Below are 27,901 nucleotides of genomic sequence, written 5' to 3'. Positions count from 1 at the left end.
AGAAGAGTCTTGTGTCTCACAAGACCTGCAACAAGTACAAGGGCATATGAATACTTGACAAAAGAGTTTTTTACCCCTAGTCATGCCCTAAAGCAACATTTAGCTTCTTACTCACTCACTTCGTAAAATCACAGAATGGTTCAGCAGGGCCACCCAGAGCAGGGTGCCCAGGGCCACATCCAAGCGACTGCTGGAGATCCCTAAGGAGGAGACCCCACCATCTCTGGGCAGCCTGTGCCACTGCTCCATCAGCACAGGAGTGCTCCTGGCACCCAGAGAGAGCTCCTGTTTGCCAGTTTGTGCTCAGTAGCACTGGGTACCACTAAAAACAGAGTGGCTCTGTCTTTTTTGAGCCATTCCTTCAGGAATTTATTACTGGAATTTATTAGCACATTGATTAAATTCCCTTGAGCATCTTCTTTTAGTTAAAAAAAAAAAAGTTACTTTTGAAAACAAATGCCATCACTTTGAGCATCTTCCCCTTCCTCTTCATTTCCCCCACTTAAACTGTGATCACAATGCCATATGTAATGGGATATCCTTCTGTCCAGTTTGGGTCAGCTGTCCTGGTTCTGTCCACTCCCAGCAACTTGTGCTCTTCCAGGGCATCATAAGAAACTGAAAAGGTCTTGTGGGAACAGTTCAGCAATAACTCAAACAACCTTGTGTTTTCTACTTTCTTCTGGTCACAGATCTGAAGTACAGCACCATGTGAGCTGCTCTGAAGAAAACTAGCTCCATCTGAACCAAAACCATTACACGTCTAAATACAAACATGGAGGTTTAATTGAGACACATCACTCACTGTTGTTTATAACATGTATAGGTGTTACATATGCTTTCTATGCACAGTTGCATTCTAGGTATAACAGGTATAGATGGTAAAAATAATTAAAACATATCTAGGTCATTAACTAATAACAAAATGTAATTAACAAAGAAGAAATTAGTTGAATTATTCATTATGTATTATTAACAGTTGATTTAACTTTTATGCATTTTCTTTGGTGAAGCAGATTTCTGTCAGATGTTAGAAATTTCTATTACTGAGGAATGAAGGTTTGATCTAAGTACTAAAGAGGAATCTCCTTGAGTGTAAATGACTAATTGGGTTAAATCTAATCTGAATTAAAGTTCCTCTCAACTGATACTCTGGTAGCTAGGTTTTCTTTATAATCTACATTTTAAAGAGAAATGTTCCTGGGTATCCTATTTAAGGTTGTTCTGCCCTATATATTTTAGGCAGAAAAAGACACTGTGATGACCAGTGAGTGCTACAGATATCTGACAGATCTCTGATCATCATGAATTTTAGGCAGACTAGATTAAAACAGTTTGAACTCTGATTAAATGGGAGCTGAAGAAACAGGTGAAAAGAAATCATCTGGTCTTTGGTAGATGGCAGAAATGCGAAGAAGATGGAGGATAGGTTGCCCGTGGCATTCAAGCACAGAACTTACTAACAACTGAAATGGAAAAGAGACACTAAAACTGGATTCCTGGTCACGCCTGCCTGGGAGAGGCAGGGTCAGCATGTCACAGCCAGACCAGACAGCAGCTTTCCAGGGCTGGGAAACCCAAATAGGGGCAGCTCAGCCTGTGGCTTTCCTCAGAACTGACTGCAGCCATAATAAGAACCGAGGGCAACTGAGTAGTACTTGGCAAGGGCAGCTCTAGAAGGATCAAGGAGCAATGCTATGACCTCCAAGGTGCTGTCAGAATGGTTTCATCGGTAACACTGAGGTAGTTTTCTGAGGCTGATCAAACTTGCTATCTGTGCTGGTGACAGAGACCCTGGCATTCTCTGTGCTCGGTCAAAAGGAAAATGTCAGAGCGAGTGGTAACTGCATTAAAAACTCAGACTGTTCTTTCAAATGATGAGCAAGGTTTTTCTACCTTTCCCTGTGGATGCTGAGGGAATAGCTGATGTCAAAGCAGCATCTTACTCTGTCTGCCATTTCCTGTCTATTAGAGATGATAAACCTACAGGCCTAATACCTTCTATAATGAGTTTGATAAAGAAAATCTGGCTATCAGGGAAAAAATAAATAAATACTGCTTTGGTAATTAATCCATTGCTGCTCAGAGATTCCAGTACTATTCCTTACAGTAACTCCTTCAGGAATACTGTATTTGATGGTAAAACTAAAAGCAATTTCATTAAGCTAACAGCTCCTAATGCTAATAATAATTCTGGTAAATCTTAGTGGATATATTTGTTCTTGCCTTTCTTTTTCACTTTCCATGTATTGCATATACACTTCATGGTCTCCTGTGTCTCAGATTAGCGTTCTGTATTGCCACAAGATCATTGTCAAGTTGTACTGCACCCTTTTAGACTTTGAAATATCTGCCTCACACTGCCCTCAGGGACTTCAGTAAGTGCAGTAGTCTTTATCCCAGTTTAAAATCTATGAAATGCATTTATCTAACAAATATTTTGTTTATAAAGGTGTTTAGCTCTAGAAATGATTAGAGACTAAAAGATATATAATAAAATGGAACTGAAAATGCCAGATAGTGAAAGAAATTGTTTTTCAAGGTCTTTCCAAATAAAAACACTGCCTTTCACTTCATGATCAGCCTTTTCCAAGGCAGACTGAAAACAGAGACGTTTTGGCCAAAATTCACTCCCTGTCTGCACCACTCTGCAAAGCACTGTGAACTGCATTGCAGCTAGTAATGCTGTGCAGTTTGCTAGAGAGTCATTATTCTCCATTGCTGAATATTCCACAAACACTGCATTTACTTTTCTTTCCCCAAAGTGTCATTTTATGTCTTTTTTGTACATCTCTACAAATTGAATTTTTCCTTACTATCTCAGTATCACTCGTGTACTTGATTTATTTCTTAATTTACTTTTGCTGGGGAAATATGAAATATTCTGAAGCAATTATTTGCTCCCTCAGGAACTGATAGGGAACTGCATTTGTCAGTATTTCCTTTCCCTTTCAAAACAGAACTTTCTGTTTTTTTGTTTTTGTTTTTGGTTTTTTTTTTGGTAGGGCATCTGAGTGAGTCATATGTTAGGTGCAGGGAGCATTTGTAAAGGCTGATACAGTGCCTGATTTTCTTTCAAGCATTAGACTTGATAATAAAGATACTAAACTTAGCATGCTTGTTCATAATGCAAAAAATATTGTCTTTCTGTCTTGATGGAATTAATTAGATTCTCATCAGAGATGCTGCAGTGGCTCAGCACTATGCAGATTGTTATTACAAGTGCTAGAGGAAAAAAAGTGCTTTCTGTTATTTAAGAATGTATTTGTCAAAGTGTGAGGAATTGGTTTCAAATAATAAATTGTAAATGCATTGGAATACTCCTTTGAACAATTTTACTGCAGAAGAGATTTCACAATCTTGTATAGGATTTCTATTTGTTGCCTTTATAGTAGATTTGGCAAGATCTTTGGTTCTGAAAAAAAAATTATGTGGGCAAAACTGTGATGAGAAGATGTAACAGATCCATATCTAAACAAGAAGATGATAGAACTGTGTATGAAGCTGTAGTAGCTCAGTGGAGCCATCCTGTGAAGCATGTGTGAACTTTAAATATGAGTATATACAGAAAATGTTTTTAAATTCTAGAAGATATTGTGCAAAATAACTCAGAAAGGCAGTTCAGGAGTATTTTGAATCTAGTTCTAGAAATCACATAGACAACTGAAACTAGCTTACAGATATATATGATAATTCTATCAAAGCACGTGATTTTTCCACACACACACATGCACAAAAAGCTTTAAAATGACAGCACTAGCATTCAAAGAAATAGTCCTATGTAGTGTTCAGAGCAGAAATTCAAGGCAGGAATGGAGCAGACACCTGAAACAAAACTCAGAAAACAGGCAAAGCAGAAACTAGAAGTTCATGGCAAGATATGGACATAAATGTAGGGAAGAAGTTATCTCAATCAAAGGTAGGAATAGATCAAGATGCAGGGATAAGACTGATCTGGAAGAAAGGTGATCTGGAGCAAAAGTAGAGAGAGACACTATTTATGTTTTTCACATGGCTACCATTCCCTCACCTGCAGGAGAAGCAAGTACTCCTTTTGGAGTCTCTACAGTTTATGGAGAATTATTCATCCAAAGGGATTATGAATACTTATGGCCACACAAATCAGTTACAATACTCGATGCAAGAATAGTTTGAGTGTTGAAAGAGGCTGTTGGCTAGGGATAAATCCTAGACTCTAAGGAAGAGACTATGGAGGGGATGGACCTAAATTATTTGATACAGGGAAGATATCCATTTGGTATTCTCCATTTAGACATATATTGCTGGTAAATTAGTAAAGAACCAAGGGTGGATTTATATATTTTTATGCATATAGTAGAATCTGGTACAATTGATTAACAAGTTCTGCATGTGAACACAGAGATATTTGAAGGAAAACATTATCTGGAGTCCAAGGATGATTGAAGATTATATTTTCCTGAAAAACAAACAAAAAACAGCAACAATAAAACCTAAACCAAGGACTATAATAAAGAATAAAAAAAATTTCACATATTGTACTCAAGAATTTAGGTTCCTTCCAGTCTATGAGAATCGTAGAGATATTTTTATTTGCCACAGTCTTTTAGCCAAGAGATTATGTTGAAAACAAAACAAAACAAAATTATATATATATATATTTGCATGTTGGGCAATATTGTTTCAATATAGCACTGAAATCCTTGACAGGATAAATTCTCAGCAAGGTGGTTAATGATATGCGTTCCATGGATTGCATTTATTTCCAAATAACATTAACAACATTCACAATCTCTCCAGCTCTAGCACCCCTAGTTTTCTACTGGAAATATGCCTGCAAGAATTTATGTCTCATACACCTCAACTGACAGTGTTGATACATGAATTAAAGAACGTTTATTATGGAATCAAGTCAAACCACAAGATATACATATTTGTAGCTATCATTCTGAAAACAGTGACTTTTTCCATCTGTTATAAGAATTCATCTGCTGTACCATTTTTCAAGCCCTAGGATATAATGTGACTGTTAAACTCCACTGTCATTGGCCTGTTATTATTGTAGCTGAAATGGTCAAGAATTTTTACAACCTTTTGAGGTGAAAATGATCAGGAAGTTCTTGCAAACAGTCCATTTCTGTAAAAGCACATAATTTGCAAAATGTAATATTGGTGTTTGGGTTGACTAAGCTTAGAACAAGATACCTGCTACTATCTTCCTTATGAAGAGTCTTGAACTGAAGTATCCTGACTTTGAAAACATGAGTGGGCTGATGAGTTACCTACCTTGTTACAAAGAAAAAACATAGTAAGGGGATGAATTCTAGACTTAGAAGTATCTTTTGTAGTATTCAAAAGTTTGGATTTGATGCACTTTTCTTAATGCTTAAATCCCCCAAATGTCGGGACTCTGTTTTTAACATACTGTAAATACAAAACATTTATGTGAATCTGTCAGAATGTTTTAGGAGATTTGCTATTACCACTTCAAGGCTCTCAGACTTTATCAGTACCGATTTTAATAAACCCATATTGCAACAGGTGAAATCTACTGATTAAAAAGCGTAAGTCGGATAAATAGTCAGTCCTTTCTGAATCTGGGTCTCTCCAGAAGATTGCTTTAGTAGAGCTTACCTTCTCTACTTTCTCTTTCTGTCAAAATACAGTTTCAAGTTTGATCTATATTTAGTGGCTCTATTTACTCTTCAGACAAACTGGAGTCAGTTCAAATCACCGTGGTACACCTTTCTATTAAGTCTAGCAATACAGTCTATGACATATTAGGAAGCTGGCATTAATAATACTGGAAAGACCGGTCATCATTACATTGGATTATGCTAGTAGATATGTTCAAACTAATGAGGGCATCCACCCAGTTACACTGGAGAAGTGTGAAGAAGAGCAGATACAGACAGCAGTCACTGGGACTTGCTTTTCTCAGTGATATAATTACTGACTTGTTTGATTAACTGAATTGGTACCAACCTGAGCTGTTGCATTTGGATTAAGATTGGTCATTAGAAAATCATTGCTGATTAACAGACATTATTAAGAAAGAGAAAATTGATGCTGACAACAATTTTCTGCTTGTAAAAATTCTTGCTCAATCTTGACATCCTGGTAGATAAAGTAACAGAATTTAATGAAGTTTTATTATTAGAGTCAAATTGTTAGCTGCCTGTATTCCCATACTCTCACTTTTAAGCTTATGATTTATTTATTTATTACAAAATTATGTCAGACAACCTATGTGGAAAACTGTCTAGTAGATAGATCAAACACTGCATGTAAGGTGGCTTATGCAGCAGCAGCTATTGAAAGTAAGAATCTGACATAAAGTAAGAATCATCAGAGAAGTTCACTAGTAAAAAGGAAAAGGTTATCTTGTTTCAACTTTAGAGTACTTTCAATTTAGAAAAGGCTGTTCAACTTGGATAGCAATATGAGAGATAGACATGATTTCTGCATCCTTTATTAAACTGAATGACACTTGCAATAGGCAGAGAGGCCGGCTGAAAGATCTGCAGCATCAAGGGAAAGATCCCTTTGAAGAAGCTTCAGCATAGCAGTATACTTCCTATGTGAGCACAATGCTCCCTTCAGCCAGAAAGAAACTGAGATCTCAGGCTGTTCCCAGAAGTCTGGTGAGGTATCAGAGCTGGTAAGATCACTGCTGGTGATTGGTGAGGATAGTTTCGTGGTTCATCCGTTCAATATTTGACAAGAGGGGCTTATCATAGCATTTACAGAAGCATTTCTCTTTTACCTGCTACTGTGAGTATCTTTGCTTCTGTCATCATGTTTCAGACTACAGTGCACCTTGAGGCAATGCTAGGGTATTTGGTGTGGATTTAGACCAAATGTTTTCCCTTTGACTAGGTTCCTATGCTACAGATGTTTTCTGTGGAAATAGCTGACTTTAGTGAGCCATATATCCATCCCTCTGTGAGGCACTTGCTTCAGCACACCAAGCATGTCTAGAAGATGATTCAAAATACTAGGGAAGAATTAATACTGATGGATAAACTCCTTAAAGGTATGGAAAACTCTCTTTGGATAAGTGATAGGTAAATGGCATTTTTTGCTTGATATCCATGGGTGCACACCTTTGCTGATTGTGTTGAGAAAAATATCTGTTTGTGGAGTTGTGTTGTGTCTGTTTAAAGAAGACCTGAGATACACTGATGGAATTTGCCTTGTTTTCTCAGATTCATGAATGTATGCAACTGATAGCCAAACTGGTCAAGCAAAAAGTAGTGTGTTGTGGAGAAGAACTTATGAATCTGTGAGGAAATATTCTGTTTGTAGCCTTACTGCTAGAGATAAATGTTTCAGGAACAAAGGCAAGTCAGTGCTCCTTGTAAACTCTTCTTCAGTATCTCTGGTTGTCTTGTTCAAGTCTCTTGTTGTAGAATTGTTATCAGAAAATCAACTCCTGCTTCTGCATATTTTTTTTAACAATTTATGTTGGGTACTTTCCATAATATACATTATAAAAGCAAACATGGAGAACAAATTCTAGCCTGGCTACACAAGATCCAAAATTTCTTCCCAAAAAGAAGAACTTGGACAACCATATGTAATACTGCCATCTGGTGTTATCATCAATAATAATAATATTAAAGTCTGAATGTTTAACTGTTTAAGGACGTTTAACTAATAATTTCTTACAAATTAAGATAGTGTATTAATTCTCAGAAACATACCTGAAATTCTTTCATATTTTAGATACTAACAGATTCAAGTTGATAATACTGCTGGTTTAACAAAAAATTAGCTCTTTGAACAGAAATGAAGTTTCTTGTTAATTTTCATTTTAATGTGATCATTATTTAATATTTTATTAGAGCTTGTTCCCTCTCTTTTAAAGTAGTAGACAAATAAATGGATAACATTTTTTCTGTGCATGGAAGTAAACTTTTTTTTATACCAGTGAATATTGCCTTCCACTTATGGCATTGAAACAAGGAGTTTAAAATCTTTACTTTGGTGAAATTATAGCTGTAAAAACATAAATTATTTGAATTATCATAGTGAGATTGTCCTTTATGTACCTTTTCTGAAGTAAACAGTTCAAATATGGACAAAATCAGCCAAGGAGTAAGAATACTTCCTTCATAGAAAGTATGATTTTGAATAGTAAATCGAAAACTGAAATAAGCTTATCTGTAAGTATTACTTCTTGAGCTGTGATCCAGTGCAAAGGTTGTGTAAATCTCAATTATATTGGGAAAACTCACAGATAAAATGGATTTCCATAGAAAAAGGTTTTTGTTGAGCCAATGGATTAATCTCTTTACTTTGACTTAGCAGGAAGTCTATGCCCTTTCCCTTGACTGATGACAGAGGTAGCTGATGGATGTTGGTAATGCTAACAAGAGCTCTTACCCTAAGGGATATGAAGGAGCTCCAATGAAGCTTAGGAGTTTGAACCAAACATTTAAATCAAGGTTTGTTGAACAAACAGCTCTTTATCTTCAAAAAGAATTTTCATGGGTAAATAAATAAATAAATTGGCCAAACCAAACCTTATTCTTCTAGCTGGTCATTAGTATTTCTGAGAAAAAAAGAAAAAGACAAAAAAGTTCACAGAGAGCTACATCAGGATTTGGCACTATCTTTCATAGCCTTTTACCAGCGCAGGTAAAGCCTAATCTGAAACAGGCCAGTACCTCTGAGCACACAGAGACTTCATATCCTTGAAAGGAATCCAGGCTGCTAGCCTCTCTTGGATTAACCCAAGATATTAACAAGCTATTAGCAGCCTTAGTTCTCTGTTGTCAGTGTCTGTCGATCCTCCCCAGAGACTCTAGCTTTGCATTTAGGGCACTAGCACTTGGCAAATGGAGTTGAATCAGTACAAAGCTGTTCTTCCCAGATAGGAATTTAGGGAAAGAGGACATCCACCTACTCAAACAGATTTGTGCTTTCTGCCCTGAACATGCAAGGGACAGATCCTTGGTTAACACACTTTTCTTTGTAAGACAGACACTGAGGTGTATTTAAAGTCAATCTACAGTCATGCAGCACTGAGTCAGTACCTGCATCACTGCAACCAAACACATTCTGCTTGACATGCAGCTAAAAGCATCATTATTGACCTCAGGAACAACCAGTACTTTCTGCACATCGCTCTTTGTTGTGTTCATCTAACTGACTAAACTTTGAATCCCTTGGCGAGATGGTGAATTGCAATACTTATGCACAGCTACAGTCATAAAAAATCCTGAACAGAAGTAACTGAAGTAGTTTATGAAAGGAAAATAGTCTAGACCAATACCTCTGAGTTCCCTTGTACCATATTAATTGTCCTCTGTTCAGAACAATAAATAAAACTTCCTGCTGCAGACAGAAAGAATTTCAGCAGAACTTCAGTGTATTCTGTAAAATCAATATTAATCATTTTCAAATGCTTTGCTTGTTGACTTTCTGAGGACAGCAAGAAATCCTTAGGGCAACACAGAGCAGAAATAAAATGTTCAACAAGAAGAAAAATATGTTGGGCTTTTTTTGCCTCTCACATTTTACATTTAACCTTTAGAATACTGTTGTCATTTATTCAAATAAAGGGCCAGAAAATGTGATTAATAACTGATATCTAGTCCACAGCCACACTGGTGCTGTTGGATTCTGAAATTACTTACAAATTGAAGTAAATAATCAACATGATGTTTTAACATTTTATTACCTTATTTTGTGATTTCTTGGTCATAACTAATGAGCTGTGAGCCATAAAAAATATGCAGAAAAAAACCATATTTATATCCCCAAGCACAAGCCAGTAAAAGAAAATAAAGTCCAGACATATAAGTCAAGCTGAATTATTATATTCTTTCCCACAGATAATCTGTTTTTACTTTACTGAGCATCCTCTAAGGGTTTTTATTTTATCAAAATTCACTCATGCTGCTTTTAGTGATAGGATATTCATAGCAGTGATTGGATCCTAGGGAGAGGATTACTTTGCTCTTGCTTTGTGAAGACAGTTCTTCAGATGACTATTTTCGGAAGAGAATGCTAATAGTTAAAGAAATCATATACAGGCTAAGATTTAATCAAATTATATGAGCAAGAACTGAATAATTGTTAAGAAATATAAAGCATGTTAATTATAATTCTATTAACTCTACCCATTTCTCTAGTCCTGGGGTAAAACTTCCCTTTTTTTGGCTACTCCAGTTTTTGGCAATATGCTACTAGTAGCAGTTATTGCATCACTTAGCCATCAAGAACTGGAACTTCTTCACTTGCCTTCTGTGCATTCCTCTGAAGGCTGATTTGTTCCTCAAGGGCATTTTGGATGAATAGCAATTTCATTGAAATAAGATTTACTGGCAGTAAGAATACAAGCAGAGTAAACCCCAAAAATGCTTTGTTTAATACGCCTACATTTATATTTTTGCCCAAATGAAATGGGACAGAAAGATCTGTAATGTTATAGAAAGAGAACATACCTGTATATTTTCCCCAGAGCAGTCAGTGGCTCTGGTGCCAGAATCAGTTTTAGCCTCCAGATTATACTCAAATATACAGAGAAACTTCCTCTGCCATGGTTACTATTCCCCATTTGATTTTGCAGCTTTTGAGAGATTAAGGCATCTAATACTCTCTATTCAAACATCCTCTCTTCATCTTTGGTATGTGAACCGTGGTATATGAACACATGCATAAGGGCATGTATCCATGCTCGCACACACAGCTTTGAATTCGTGCATTTTGTTGAAAATCTGTTTATCAGAGATATTGGAATTTTTAGTTGTCTCTTTGTCATGGTTTATCAAATCACTTAGCCCCAAAAGGCCATATTTTCAGGTCATCTTTGTATATCAGGTACAGTAAACAATACCTATTACGCACTGACAAACATTTTTTTTCCACTGGGCTGGGTATTTTCAGAGCTGTTTCTCATTGATTTCCCTCACAAGTTTCTTAGATATTATTTCACTGCCAAAACAGTGTTGTCTGGCACGTCCATGCAGAGCTGTTTTTACAGGCAGAGATAAAAAGGTTTCAACAGAGTAACTGAAGAATGACATGGGTAGTTACTGGGCTCTTTTTTTTTTTTTTTTTTTTAAGTTTTAGCTGTACCCTGTCCTTCTGCCCTTTAATTATTTCAGAGAGCACCTTTAACGTGCACAGAGACAGAGAGATATATTCTTTTCAAAGCATGGAATTACAGTCTGCAGTTTTATAGCTCTCAGCAAGCAACCTAGAGGACTCATTAATACTTGATGAATCCCTCTCAAAGTCTCAGCAGTGCAGAGAAGACAAACAACCTGCTGGATGATTGATGCTGCACCTGCCAAGGAGAAACTTTAAAGCATGATTCTTTCCTTCAAGAACTTTTAAAAAAACACAGGCCTGGGTATGATCTTGCAGTAGCAAGTGTGTGGGCTGAGCAGAGGTGCAATCTCTGCCCTGTTGTGCAATGGCAAGAGCATTAACAGAGTATTACTGGTAGTACCATTTCAGACATTGCTCCTTAGATCTCCACGACTGCTCTCCTGAATATATACCTGTGTTGGTCTGCAAACTATAGTGCAAGGGGATGGAGGTGGCATCCCTTTGGCTCCCCTGACATGGGGGCATGCACTGCTTGGGAGAGGGAAAGAGCTGCCAGTAGGAACAGCAACAACCAGGTATTGCTTGTAGCCAGCTTGGGAAATTCAGAGATGGTATGGCTGCTCTGATTAATATCTTTTCTGTGGCCTTGAAGAATTTCTGGGAGATTTTCAGACACATGTTGTAACTTAACTAACAAATACCAAGGATACATAAAGGTGCTAACTTATGTATATCATTATTGAGCTAATGAATATACAGTATAAAACTCCTAAGTATCATTTGCTCTCAGGACACTGTAGTTCCATAAAATCTGTTATCCCCATCTTTCTTTGCTTTTCTTCTCCAAATCATGAAACCTGTCCCCTGAGCAACTGGTTTCCTTCTGCTCTGTTTCTTCTTCCTCTCCTCACATGTCCTGACATATTCAGCCTTTGTCAGATGAGATATGTAGTCAGACTTATTGAGCAATCTGCTGTGTGCCTGTTTGATTCCTAGAAATCAGACTGAAGAGCTCTTTGCCTGAGCATGATGCCAAACGGGCAGAAGATTATGCATATTTTCTGGAGTTTGATTGCTCACCAAGAGTTGTTGTGGTTTGCAGTCCATTACTAGAATAAGACAAAGGGAGAAGTAAATAAAGTTGTATTTTCTTGCAAATGAAGCTTCAATTTCATAGACATAACACAGGGTCCCTCCTCCAACACAGTGAGATCCTCAGACCTGTGATGCCAAATTGCAGTGCTGCTTTGTAAACTGTGTGCTAAGTCTACCTCAGAAGGGATACCAGTAATATACATTTAAAATGCATGGCCATTTAAACTGCCATGGGAATATTCAGCTTCAAATTAGAACAGCATCAATAAAATTCAATTTAATTTCAATTAGTGCAACTTGGCCCATAAATTTGCTCCTTTTGTTTTCATAATCAAAACATATTGGAGCCAGAAAATAATAATAAAAATTTCACTCCGGGGTATAATGAATTATTGATTAAAACAGCTAGATCAATATGAAGGAAGCCAAAAATAAATCAGTAAATGAAAGAGTTTAAAATATATACCTAGAAAAAAGGTATTTAGGCAAATGCTGAAATGAATGTTGGACAGAAAAACATCTAATGGAATCAAGATCCCTAACTGTCAGGTCAGTCACTGATTTAAATAAGTTGCAATCTGGAGTCTGAACTATGTTGTGGCAAATGAATCCACTAAAGAAAGAAAGTTGTAGAAGAGCTGACAGTGAAAATCTGATAGCATTTAAATCCTGATCATGTGAAAACATTTGTGAAACAAAGGATTTGTGTGAAATGAAGGGACTAACATTTATTTCCTCACTAATGGCATAAAACGAATGTTCACTGAAATCAGTTCGATACATGGATAGACCAGAAATAGAAAAATATGTTCTCTAGATGAACACTTTCCTCAGGCCTGAAAGGAAATACATCGGGATACAGAGAATAATTTTGGCATGCACTTCATTTGTCTGTATGTTGCAGTGAGTAGACGATATGCACCCTGAAGAGCAATTTCAGTTGCATGCAATGTTGACACCAATTCATATATTACTTAACCTAAGACTTTAAGTGGATTGTTTCTTTTCAGAGAATATCTCATGTGTTGAATGTCATTCCATAATCCGCTGATTTTAGTGACATCCTTTGCTCTTTTCCATCTCCTATATTTCTCAAAAGGTGAAAGAAATATGTAGGCTCATGATGCTTTCAGTGACAGCAGAGCGGTAAAATAAAATAAATAATGATAATTAAAATAATAATAATAAGAAAACACCCAGGCCATCCATCTTACAACAAAACTGTAAGGTTATATTTTCTCAAATTTTGAGGGACATTTTTAAAATGTGTAATTATATTTTTTCCCTTGCCATAAACAAAAACCTTTCTACTTAGAAAATACCAACTTGATAATTCTGTGCATGGAGATATCAGGGAATACAAGTGTTCCAGTCACTTGCCGTATTCAGCAAGAACCAGCTTGAAATTTTGAAAGTAAAGTGCAGATGAACTAAAGAATAGGTATGAAATCTGCCATATTTGTTAGTGTTTGTTTTTTTTTTTTTTTATAAATGATCATACTGTATTAGAAACTTCCACTTAAAATAACCAACGTATCACTGAAGTGTTGATAAGAGATCTGCAAGGACATGTCCACACAGCAGGACAGCGGCATTCAACAGAGAGCCTGCCCACTTCACCACTCATTGTGGTGGACAAAGTCCACCTCCCGTCATGATCCAGCTCCCCACATTGCAGCCACTGCTTAAAAGAGTCAGTTTACTCTTACAGTATCCAGAAAAGAGGACCGTTTAAAAGTCATTAAGGTTGTGGTACTTCTGAGCACACTGATTCAAACTCATCTATGGGCTGTTCTTCCTTCCTGTACGTGGACCACTTCAGAATTAATATTTTCAAGCAGTATCCACTGAAAAAAAGTGTTTCTCAGTCATAGGAGTTAAGGGTTGTCAAAGGCATACAGAGACTGATAAAAATTAATATCTACTTGAGAGTTCACATGAAAACAAGTAAGGGACCAATCTTTAAGAAAATAATAAACATGTCAGGCTATCTTTATCAATAAAAGCATGTTTCTAGAAATTCTCAAATTAGATTCTGTCAAATTCTGTCAAAGTACTATGTGATTATGTGCATTCTCTAACTCAACGTTTTTTAGTTCTTTTCTTTATGGACATATTCAAAGGAGCGCACATTTCTTCTAAGTGCAAGTAGAAAATTGTCAGTGATATTTGAAACTCAGTTTGATTTCTTTCACCTTTGGAAAACTGCGAGAGATACAGGAGAGCACATAAGGACATATAAAAAGAAAATAGGAAAAGAGCAAACTCTATTTTCTGTAGAGCAAAGAGTTCTTTGAGCAGCATATTTTTCCAGCAATGAGCAACAGACTTACGTATGGAGTTCGCAAGTTTTGATCTTCTAAGCTCGTTACTTTATAATGGCCTTTAGGAAAACACAGCATAGTTAGAATTCACTTTACATAGATGAGAGTGAAGCAAGTATCCCTAGGGGTCATGAACCAATTAATACAAGCAAAACAACAAATAAGCATTGCTCTGTTTTGAAACGAAATGAATTTTGTTTAGGACTGATGAGCAATGAGCAATGAGCAAAAGGAAATTTAACGATGTAGGGGAAATCTTATCTCCAACAAGTTATGCAACTATGCAAGTTAAGGAAAAGAACATTTTAAAAAGTAACTCAGGCCATGCAAAGAGGCTTCTGCCTTACCCTTTTATATATCAGATGATAATGATGACTCACAGTAGTAAAACCAATGCTAATGATGATGGATGAGATACAGTGTATGTAAGAGAATCATACTATAAATCCTCCCAGGGAAATTAAATTCTGAGAATGAAATCAATAAAAGGCAAGTAGATACTATTATAAAGCAGAAAAATTAACAGAAATAAAACTACTCACTACACATATAAAAAGAATAAAATAAAGTGTATCCCTTTTAATTTGTGTTATAAAGAATCAAATATCTCAAATATTCCTCTGGGTTTTGTTGTTGTTGTTCTTTTCTTTGAGAGCTTCCAGAAGTGGTTATCTGTGATTCTATACCACCTGAGTAGTGCTGATACGTATTCTTAACTTTTGTATAGATTTTAGTTTTTCTCCATCAGTTTCTCTATTGAACAATTTTTAACTGTAGCCACCTCTAACCAATGGCATTCTGTATGGCAATTCATTGAATTTTTGGTGAAAGGTCTTCACGCTTTCCAGTAGGGTTGAGGTTACATTTTTAGGGGGTTATGGTTCTCATTCTGGGAAGCAACATTTCCCTTTTCTGAGGTGCTCCACAAACTAATCTTTTGTTATTTTAAACATAAACCATGACTTCTTTAACTGATTATCAGCATAGTACGTTTGTGTGAGGATTTGCCAGAAAGCTGACTGGAACCCAGAGAGCATGCAGACATCTGGAACCCAGAGAACATGCAAACCTTCATTTTTTCAGACTGAGGCTGAAGTTCCCAGTGACACCACCTGGTTAGATAACTATTTAGATTACTAAAGCAGGATCACTGTAGGACTTTGCTACCAATTGTCTTCTACTTGATACTACTGGCAAGGGTACCTGTCAAGCTCTTCTTGCCTGAAACAGTCTCTGTGCTCAGCAACTGCACAGACATTATACAGTACAAAAGACAAGTTAATCAGTATTTTTTCTTCTGGTTGTTATATTTGGAGTCCATGTGCAAGATCAAGTAACACGTGTAAGGAATAAATTCATATTTGCTTAGGAATTGTCAGTAAAATCAACACTGTACTTTTAATGAGCTGTGTCTTCCCTGAACAGGTTATTTCTTTAAAGTCAACAAGTTCTGGAGCACATTTTTTCCTCAGAATTTCATTACATTATATGGCCACAAGTGCCTTAGTAGCTCTGCTTTCCTGTTTACCAGAAAAGTTATCTCACAGTAAGCTTACAGGGAACATTCAACACAATCTTCTTTTTGCTAGCATGCACTTTTAAAGATAACATTAATATCATATTAGGCCGTCCTTATGAATAAGTTGTAATCCTGAAGTTACTATATTCCCAGAACTGGGAAATGTTACTCTCTCCTCTGCTGTCAGTGGAAGAGACTCCCTGACAAGTTTTCCACCTAACACTGCCCGCAGTCACCAAAATACCTCTCACTCAGTTGTAGCTAATTGCTGCCAGTTAGAAATGCAAGCAGACAGCAATGATTCTCCTTTTTCAAGAATTTCTGAGTCTCAAACTACAAATATGAAAAGAACAGGCAGCTTCTAGCTTGTGATACCTCATTTCCTGGAAAAATAAATAAATAACATGGCCTCTGTGCTGATTTCTGTTACTGCTGCCTGGAAGAGTATCTGCTTGTCTCAAAAGCTGCTGCCTTGAGTGCTCTGCTCTGTCACTTCCATCTCTTCATGTGACCCTTGATTCCTCCCATTGCAGTCTTGGGTCTGTCACTGGCAATTATCCATCATTTGAGCACTGACATGTAACTACAAGTAAAGGACACCTGATCTGTCATTGTGCTTGCTGATGAAACACAGTGGTGTTATGGTATATATATCATAAAAACACCATGTAAACACCAGGGAGCTTTTTCTGTGATAGGGATGTTAGCAAGCTAAATGCAAACTAAAGAACAAGAGAATATGTTTTAAAAAAAAAAAAGAGTTAATTATTCAAGATTTTAAAAATTATTTTTATGGCAAAAACATTGTAAAAAGTGAATTTGATGTCACATTCTAGAAGTATTCATAGAAAACATTTTCTATTACCAAATTGAAGGGCATTCTTCAGAAGTTTTGAAAACTACTTAGTAAGCCAGTGTGTAGGACTCAGAACATACATCTTCTCTGGTCCATTACACCTAAACCATATATAAATCAACCTCAGAGCAAAGCAGTCAAGCAATGTAAATTCAATAATTAATATTTCTGATGTCATATCTGTCTTTTTGTGATTATTCTACAAAAGATGTTTAAATTGTTGAATACACTACTCCATTAATCATTTGACACTAGTTATAACTATACTCTCCAAAATACAAAGTGAAGGGAGAAAACAAAAATACAAATACATTCATATTATTTTCCATTTGTTTTTAAGTTCTCTAATACTTCTTCCTTTTTGCTGATAACATTATAGAATGCCTTATTGACTTGCAACTTGCTATCGTTTTCACGAAAACATAATCTTATTGATGTCATAACTTATTTCTGAGCTTGTTCGACATCATGTCATGGATTAAAAGGGTCTTTAATTTAAGTACCAAGAACACAGAAAGCCATAAAAATCTCAAAACAGCCAATCTAACTTAATTTGTTGTGACAGTAAGCGAAGATGAAGGAATTAAAACTGCAGTGACTCTAATGTGAACTGTTGTAAATGTGCAGGCATATGTGGGTTGAATTTGAATTATAAAAAATCAAATTAATTTTGTTCTTGGCCTTTTTTTTTCTTTTTTTTTCTTTTTTTTTGAGAACTTTAATTACAGTCAGTATAGCCAAGGAGTGTGGTGAAAAGACTACGCTAATAGCAGTCACCCAGCAACGTATTTAAAAAAAAAAAAAAACAGGAAAATTTTATCTTCTTTCAGGCACATGCAAAGTCTTTGTAGATGAAGTTATCAGTAAATATAATCGGCAGTGTGCTTCAGCCACCCACCTGTATAGTCATCCCTGGGGCATTTGATGTCACCTGGTTTAGCACCACAGCGTTTCATTTGTGATGCATATGTACAACGCCAGTATTTCGTACTGCATATCAGCCATAATAAACACAAAAGTTTCTCTGTGAAGTAATTTAAGTCTTAGAGAAAACCAGTTGACTTTATTCTTAAGCAGAAGTTGTTGGAATCTTCTTTATATCCAACAGATTGTTGAACTCCGAGCAATAGGGTAAAAGAAAAATAGTGTATTTCCTTTAATTAAAAATGTTATAGCTTATTTCTGCATTCTGAAAATACATGTATCATGAACTAATAAATTCTTTGGAAAGTTTATGAATAAACTCTTTACTATCTAACATCTTTAGCTCCAAGAAAGAAGGAAAGAAGGGATTGGCAAGAGAGTTATGGGTCCCATTTGTTTCTGCATAGTGATAGCAGACTGCCTTAAAGAGACTGCTTTCTCTTTCACTTTAGTTAGCACCTAGCTCATATGAGCCAGGTGAATGTAGGGTTGATAATGTTGATAGTTGGTAATGACAGACAAAAAGAGCTATTTTTAAAGAAGTGTGAGAAAGTGCTCTTCACTAAGGGTAAGATTTCCCAATTTCTTACCATTCTACCTTCTTTGCTTTCTACAGTGGTGAAAGTATAAGGATGAAGACTACCTAGTAGTACATAACAAATACACAGCAGATATAAATACTGTAAGTAATAACAGAAAACATCATTATACAACATAAGCTAGGGAGATAGTAAAGAAGAAGCAGACCAGAGAGGAATCAGCTGATGAACCCTGCAGATCTGTTGAATCCAGGTCAATGTCTACAAGACAGGTATTTCCTTTCAGCCTAATAACCTCAACTGCTCCTACAGTCAAGAGGTTCAAGTCTATTTCTCTCTGCTAATTATAATGAGAAAGTAATCTCAATTATTAAAACTGAGTTAATGCAGATGGCAGTTGCTACACTTTATCTCCTTAATACTGTCTACATTCAAATAAAGAAATCTTGCTCACATTGATGGCTGGAAGTTGGACTACCTCCTTAATTAACAGCATTCAGTAAGCATACTTATGAAAGCCTCATTCTCCTGTATCGCAAAATATAGTCAGATTTAACAGATAGATATTTTAAGAAAATACAAATAATATATATATATATATGCAGATAATAGATGCCAGCAGGAATGCTATTAATAAAAATTTATCCTGGAGTCATGGCCTTAAATTATATACTCATTTCATCTTCCTATTTCTGCAGCACATTTTTTCCTGACAGATCTACTTTAGCAAAGTATTTCTCTTTTATTATTTAGAGAGAGGAGAACTGAAAAATGGATAAGTGACTCAAATATGGAAATAAGCCAAAATCACTTAAATTATTTGGGACTATAAATGCTACCTGCCACAGGTCTTACATCACTTTGTAAGACCTATTACTCTTTCTCCATAAAGTTCTAAAGACTCGAGTAACTACAGATCTACTTACAACAGCAGCTCCACAACCTGGTCTGAAATAATTACATATGTGATCCACTGAGGTCCAAACAGTACTTCAGAACACTGGCAAAGGGTAGGAATTGCCAGTAGAAAACTTTGGGTTACATAATAAACCAAGGGAGTAGATGGTGGCTTACAGTTCTCATTCTATCTCTACTTCTGTCTTTTACTTAGTATTTTTTTTACTATTGCTTTCATTATAGTTATCATCGTATAGATTGTTGATGATATTATAAATATATTTGTTTAATGACTTCTCTGAAATTCATTATGTTTATCCTTTCCAGAATAGTACATCAACAAACTGTATTGCACTAAACAAGAATTACTAGCTATTTAAACATGGATAGACTTGACCTTCTCTGAACTTTCTATGAGCAACAGAACCTACTTTTTTAACTAGTCAGCCACTATCTCAACTAATCTCTAAATGCTGGCCTGCTTGTAAACTCATGCAATTTCTGTCACTGTCCACAGAGCATCAAATTATAGACTTAACTTAATAAAGAAAGATTGTGAGTGACATATTTAAACGTTCAGACATTACACATTCTCTCCTGTAGTACTCAAAAGCTCATTCTATGTTATTGGCTACTTTATGTTACAAAGAGGTAGATAAGCTGAATGGATGGATTTGGAGATTAGCTATTTGAATTAACTGAAGCCTCTTCTCTGTTTAATATGATACTCTCCTTCCTAAAGAAATATGAAACAGCACCTGCCCTTGCTATTTGTTGTTAAGCTCATCTGCATTTTTTCAATTATGAAATAACTCATCCTAGAAACCCAAGGGATTGTGAATTATTAACTGAGCTGAGACACACTTGTACTAAAATCTAATGGGAAATCTCAAGATTAATATCAGCTATGAAGTGAATATACCTTTTGAATTTTACTCGGAAAAGACAGAGGTTGCTTCTTACAGATGAATGCACAACATACTTATAATATTCTCCCTTTTAATACAGCGAACGTTATATACAGAGTAAATGCACTCCAAGGATTTTTTTCTTAATTAAAATAAAGATAAATAAAAAAAAAATAATAAAAATAACAACCCTTTAATACATACGGAAGGCTCTGGCTTCAAACTGTGATGGTTGTTCAGATAAATTAAATTATATCTATAAATTTGAATCAAACAAGACTTTAAAACTGTTAGGTTTGAGATCATCCAGCATAATGCCCTGATCTATAGAACTGATGACTAAAATGTATAGTTTACAAAGATGCCTTTCTGTTAGCAATTAATCTTGGAAGAAAAGTACATCATCTTGTTAGGAAGTTGTGGGTTAGAGGATTAGAAAATTTCACTTCTACATATCTGTATCTCACAAGCAGTTTTAAATTGAATGCTGGAAATATTAGCTGGTTTAAAACAAGTATGTATATGAAAAGTAGTTTCATATACTTTTTAATTCCTATAAACATTTATAAATTACAGTCAGTCACAGTGAACTTGCTGGTTCTATGAGCTAATGCAAGTTTCTACTGTTGGGAACTTATTCCTCGCCGTCTAAATTAAAGTTAAATACATTTTCCAGTGATTTTAAGACAAAGGCTTCAGATTACCGGTGAAAATATCTGTGGGCCACTATTGTATAGCTGTTATGTACTAATAGTCACTTACTAAGGAGAGCAAGGCATAATAAATAGCCATATTTCTAAACCATTATTTTGATGTTATGTTATTATCTGATCTTACAAAGGACTGCATGTCACTGCTTCATCATGGTTAGAATTTCAACTTCTGTCTATATGTGCATATGCATTTAAGTAAGTATGCACATACATCTACTTAAAGTAAAGAAAAAACATTTCAGTGAAGAATTTGTGAGGTGGAAAAATTTTAGTCTCGTTTCATAGATAAGTTCAGGAAGTCTGAGCATCTGAAAGACTCCACTCAATAAATTCTTTAAGATGTCTACAGATCAGTTACATCTGAAGGTGATGTTTGTGAGTTAGTACTGGAGTGTGATTCTCTGCTCATCATTTATGAGGTGTGTGGAGAAATTGAGAAGGAACTAAAGCAGCTTGCACACAGTACAAGAAACCATGTAAAAACATCAGAAGTCATATGTAACAAGTTGCCACACTTTTTCTCTCTGGATGTGTCAATGCGTGCTGCCCTTCTCAAAAGTGAACAAGTAAACTTCTTACAAAGAATTATACAATTGTATTGGACTTTCTTTGCTTACGCTGGGAGTGAATTGTTGACTGTTATTCCTAAACTGCAGATGAAAACTCATATATACTTGAGGTAGTTTTCACTGACATAAATGTAAGAATATGTTGAGACTTCAATGTGTGCGCAGTGGGTAAGGGGAGGAAGGCAGTGATACAGTGCGTAGGCTAGAATTTGGAAAGATAGAAGAGCATATAGAATGGAATGATTGACAGTGCATAAGCTTCAGGTAATTTTACTCTGTAACATCCTGTGTCACATTTTTTTAGTAGCTCAAAAAGTCATTTTGCATAAATGACTGCTGCACTTTATTTCAGTCTTTCTGGTCTTCTTTGGGGACCTTTTTGCTCCAATATGTTTTCTGTATAGATGGTATATTATCTTGAAAATTTAAGTAAGAATAAATAGTCATAGTGAAAACAGTATTCAGTAGAGGAAATACCCACAAACTTTGGGTAGATAGAACCACTATTCCACAATATCACTGAAGCAGAGCTAATCCTGCCTCCAGGATTTGTTTATTTAAATCAGTATCACCGCTATACTTCAGAAAATTGGTAAAAAAGCAGTGTTTCTTTAGTAACTCAGAATCTAAGCAGGACTGCAGCAGACTGAGCATCAGTGCCTAAGATGTATGTACATCCAAAGAATACAACATAATTGCAAAGTTTTCAAGTTTTCTTTGTAGTACAAAATTAATTCCAGTTTTCTTTGTAGTACAAAATTAAATTCAGTGGGATTGATTTTGTTTAGCTGGCTCTTTCATCTTTTAATTTCAAAAAATATTGATTAATTAATATCACCAAGTCCAAAATAAGTGAAAAATACATTAGCAGACTTGTATAATTATATATATAAAAAGAAAAATCAGTAGCCTTTTTCAATAATATTTTCAAGAATGATTTATCATAACACTTTTTCATTTGATTAGGTTCTTTATTTTCAATAAATAGGAATTAAAAATAAACAGGAAAAAAACCCTGATATTTTGCAGTCTCACATTTTGACAAAATCTCCCACACACAATCTAATTTTTTCTCTGTTATTTTAAAAATAATTCCCAGGGAAATTGTTTTGCAGGAAATTTGATGTCATTCATTCATTCCCCAGTTAGCAGTATTGGAAAACAATCACTCCTAAATATAAAATACGTCATTATTACTTCTTCAACATTGTATGCTGTTTACAGAATCTGTACCTTGCTAGACTGAGAGAGGTTTTACTGTCTCTATTTTAGATAGTGGAAAACTCCAAAAGGCTTCTTGAGAAAGACTGTACCCTTGGCAGAAAGGATAATGCTGCTTTTTAATAGCCTTCCAAACATTAGTTTCTTGGAAGCCCTGTTTACAGCAACTTAGTCCAAATCTGAAGGGCCCACTGCCAGACTCAGAGTTGATTTGGAAAAGGGAAGAGAGCTCTCCATGAATATATTGCATAAACTGGAGCACAGGCAACACATCAAAGTATTGCAGTGGTTGTGGAGAGGAAGGACCATTAATTCCTCCCTTTCCCTGTAAATTATTATCTTTGTGCCTAGAGGTATAGCCTCAGAGCAGCTGGGGAAAAAAATTAAAGAAAGGCTTAATCTCTAGGAATTTTGTTGGGCAAATATTCATGCTAAGAAGACAATCACCATATCTGGCTTTCACCTCCTAAGTTATACTCCCTTGACCTCAGTGAGGTCTTTGCTCTATGTTCAACATATGCCATTTTACAGACATATACTTGGCAGTTTACTCTTCATGATCCCTTTAAATACTACTAATTTAATTCTGTTTTTCTGCTATAATGCAAGTCATTTTCTATAAAATTCATTAGAAATGGATGCCGTGCCAGTCTCACTGATTTCCATTTTAGCCCTTCACAATACTACAGACCAATTTGCTTGCAGTCATCAGTCCTGCTCCTGACTGCATATGACCAAGTGATAAGACTGTGCATTTCTGAAGAGATTCAACTAAGTAAAAGTCTGTGAATCTGGGAAGTGGGATCCGAAACCATGACGTTCATAAGCTCTCAAGCAACTGGAAGGAACAGTGCAACCATCAGTGTAGTGAGGAATGCCCCAAAACACTCTCAGAAGATTCTGTCAGGAAGGTTAGACAGCTGATGGTCCATGTGAAATACCTCTACACATACACAGTATGGTAACAGATCAGGTTTGAAGCCATCTTAGGGGTCTGAATGCGTAATACCATGCGACCTGAGCATGCATCCAAAGGTTCTGAAGAAACTGGCAGATGAAGATGATAAGCCATTATCCATCATATTTGAGTGGTCATGACAGTCTGCAGAAGTTCCCATTGTCTGGAAAAAGGGAAACATTAGGATAGGATAGGATAGGATAGGATAGGATAGGATAGGATAGGATAGGATAGGATAGAGTAAAATACAGTACAATAGAAAATTGAACTACAAAAGGCACTGTGAGATGGACATGTTTAAAGCCATTCTGAGTTTTTCTAATGACAAACTGTCTTCCTATAGAAAAGATACTTTTGCTGAACAACAGCCCTTAAACCTCAAGTAATTAATTACTTTGGAAAGAAGAAAAACCTCCACTTTCAGGGATTGTGGAATGTGATAATTTGGCTTATGGAATACGGGAGACTTTCTGTCTTTGAAAAGAACAGATACAAAGGTTTTAGCCCTATTCTAGGCAGTGATTGCTGAACACAGAATTTCAAGGCAAAGAAATAATAAAATACTAATTTGATGATTAAATATCAGATATTTTTTAATATGAAACAAAATGTCGGTAAGAATTAATGGATACAGTAGTTAGAATGTCAGATTATTGACTGCATCACATATTTTTAAAGCGTGTGTAAGAGATTATTCTTTTACATCATTGTCTCAAAGCTTGCTGGGGACACAGATGGACAAGTCCAAGCAAGTCCTGGGCAAGGGTTGAGAAATCCTTTGTCTGAGGGACACAGACGGACAAGGTCAGGGGCAACGAGAGAGATAAGCTGCAGGTTAATGGCAGGAAGCAGGCTTATCTCAAGGAAGATGGCCATCTCAGGAGGTGCTGCACATGACTCTTACCCAAGTGCCCAGGAATGCCACGATGGCAGAAGGAGGATAAAAACAGGACCTACAACCATGAGGTTTAGGTTTTTTGGCAACAAACTCCTCATGAAAAAGAAGAGGTTTCTGACACGAGAAGCCTCACAACCTGCTTCTCCCCCTCCTGGACTTGCTCTGTGCTCTACTAGCATGCTGAAGAAGAACAAAGGTGTCTGCCATCAGATTTTTCACTACAGAATTCCTGCACGCTGATGGACTCTCCTGGGTCTGCTACCTGAGTCCTGCTGCTTCCTCCCAAATTGGCTCTGCGACTTCTTTCTGCTACCTGCTTGCTGCCCAAGGCCAGCCATGCTGCTGCTCTCCCCCTCTGCTGCTTTTGCCTTGGACCTTCAAAATGTCATGCAGCAGGACTGCTGCTGGATCCTGGTGGTGCCTATCCCTGCTTTATGCAATTCTCGCTTCTTTCCTATCTTTTCTATCACCCTCCTTCCCTTTCCCATTACCCTAATTCATAATAGTCGCCGTCCTCCCCTTCCCCATCTCCCTGATTAGAATTTGTAATAAACTGGTTGGACCAACATTTGAACCATTGTTTCTTAATCTCACACCAGGTATGCGGATATCAAAGGACCTCCTCTCTCTCCTATAAATTGGAGCAAGACAGAATGGTGTAAACAAGGAGCACATAAACAATGATTTATTTTGGTTTCACTAAGGAACTAGCTTCATTGTAATCAGATCCCCATCATTGTGTAATTTTCTTCCCTGATATGTGTGTTGTATTGGCCTCATATCACTGTCTTCTAGGTCTTCCACTATTTCATTTCAAATCAACTTTGTTCTTCCAATAACTATTTATGCAAACAAAATCACTCCCTCTTCCCTCACCCCACCCCATCAAAAAAATAGGGTCTTAAGCAGTGTCCAAAATAAAGCTGATCAAAATAGCAACAGGCAGCACTTTTGCTGATGACGTATTGTGAATTTAAGTACAAGAAGTATCCAATCCATCCCACAGCTGAAGAAGTGAATAGGACCTTACGATCTTTTTACATTATCACTGCTACATGTGTCATATGTCACAGCATGCTGCTTTCTCCGTTTTCAGTTTTTGTGATATTCCCTCAATTCCACTCTGTGCCCTTACATATGCTGTACTGAAACACTGCAGCAGTTGAATGAATACTTGTAACTCTCCTGTTCCAAGTTTCAAAGATATAAATCTAGAAACAGTTAAAAAGAAATGTTCAAGTGGCATGATTATGCTACCATATCCCCTATTTCTTTCTGTGAGGTACACAAACACTGAAGCCTTACCAAATAAAAATTGTCTACTTAGTAAAAATTCATTTCCACCCCTATTGTTTCATTTAAATATGCCATTTTTCATTTCCTCTTCTGAAACTACCTTGCATATAATAATTGGAGTAGAATGCCAGATGCAATGCCCTCCTGGGGAAATCCATGGAAATTTTACCAGCATGAAATGTAGTCACTGCTCTGTGGGTGCTGTGTCTACTGAAACCCATCATTAGTGTTTCTAAAATGTTCCAATCATACAGTGTCACTTCCAGTTATTAACACTTCTCCTAGTTTCAACTATTCAGTAAGATGGTTTTTCTTTTGTGGTTTTTTTGTTTGTTTGTTTGTTTTTTTTTGTTGTTGTTTTCTCTGGCAGGGACTGGGTTGCAGAGAATGAAGAGAATTAGTTGATTTGTTAAGCAGGTGGAGACAGTTGCTGTTTTTAATGAGATTGTAAGTAATATCTCATTAAACCATTTATACTCCCAACAGAGCGAGCGCCTTCTCTGTTATTTAGGCTTTTCCTCATGCCTCACCTCCCCTCCTTCCAGATTAATGAGTCTATTTTGAACATAACAAGACTCCAGTGGGAGAGCTGAAAGATGTTTTCCTGCCTTAAACACTGGGATAAGAAACATTCCTACTGGTTGGGGCTGTTGGCCACAGCTATGAAGGAAAGTCTCCCAGTTACGGGGGCAAGGCTTCTGCAAAGTAGACATGGGAGATGTGCATCATCTTCTCAAGAGGTAACTTGAGATAGCAGTGTGTATTTTGAATGATGAGGATACCTAAAATAACAGAGACTAAGTTACGGAGCCAAATATCCACCTGAAAGTGCCATTGTGTTCTTGTATAGCTCACGTAAGAAAATGTTTTTTGGGGGGGAGTGTGTAAAAGCAAAAACTTAATCACAGGTTTCATTCAGGCTGGACAGGGCTCTGAGCAAACTGTTCAATACAGAGGAGTTAGACTAGATGACCTCTAAGGGTCCCTTCCAGCTCAAATAATTCTATGATTCTAACACTTGGGTACCTCTGGGATACCACAGTGATATAACAAGATATGTGAGGTCATTCTAGAAATTGAATTGCACTCTCATGCCTCTGGAAGCTGGTGTAGTGCTCTTTGGACCTTGCCCCACTTGCTTCATATAGCCCCAAAGTGAAATTCAGTGAAATTGATTACTGTAAAATATTTACTAAGTATGGCTTTAGGAAATGTCACTATTCCTGAACTATAGTAAGAGAGGCACACTATAAAAAGGAATACTTTTGGTAAAATGGCAGTTTTACAAATTATACTCTTAAGAAGCTGCAGGCTTCTGTATGTACTGTCATGTTTAATGCTTAGCTTGGCCCTTGCTTTTCAAGCAGTATTACACCAAATTTTTCCAGGCAGTCATTTCTGCATTTTTCTCATCTGTTTAGCCATCTGGGTCCCACAGTGGAACATATCATAATTAAAAAACAAAACAAAAAAAAAAAAAAAGCAATGCCTGACTTATTCTGTGGGCTACAACATACAGGCTTGGGGAGGCAGCAGTGGAAGGAGTTGTAAGACCTCTGGGCAGCATCACATTGTGCAACAAAGGGATCTGCTGCAGCAGGAGGGAAGAATTAGCTTCCTTTGGAAGAGAACACAGAAAGGAGCTGGCATTTCGTCAACAGGGAAGAGAGAGAGAAATGAAGTAACAGTGGAAGGGACAGGTTGCTATTTCCACTAATAATTGTGTCAACAGGCATTCTCATCCTGACTGCACTTACTCCATTAAATAGCTATTCCTGAAAATCAAAGGACCAAAGGTACTGTGAAAGATGTTGGCAGTGACCCAATTGTGACTGGCTCCCAAGTGAAAAGATACAGTCTTGCTCCCTGCCTGTCAAGGAGGTGACAGCTGGACCTGCAAATACAAGGCTCTCCTTGTACACATTCTTCTTGGGGCACAACCCAAGGGCACTCATAGCACTGTTATGGGCAAAACTGTCCCATGGAAACACTGAAAGGCCTCAGTGATAAGACTAACCCTGTGAATGCCCCAGAGGAGGCATCTGTGACTAACCACTCAGCCAGGGAAATAGAAGACATCATGGAATTGTAGAATTGTTTGAGTTGAAGAGACCTTCAAAGGTCATAAAGTCCAACTCCCT

Source organism: Lagopus leucura, unplaced genomic scaffold (assembly GCF_019238085.1).
Source record: "Lagopus leucura isolate 7727_CA_CO unplaced genomic scaffold, USGS_WTPT01 Super-Scaffold_100001, whole genome shotgun sequence".
Lineage (NCBI taxonomy): Eukaryota > Metazoa > Chordata > Aves > Galliformes > Phasianidae > Lagopus > Lagopus leucura.
The sequence above is the reverse complement of the archived record's forward strand: the minus strand, read 5'-3'. Positions refer to the sequence as shown.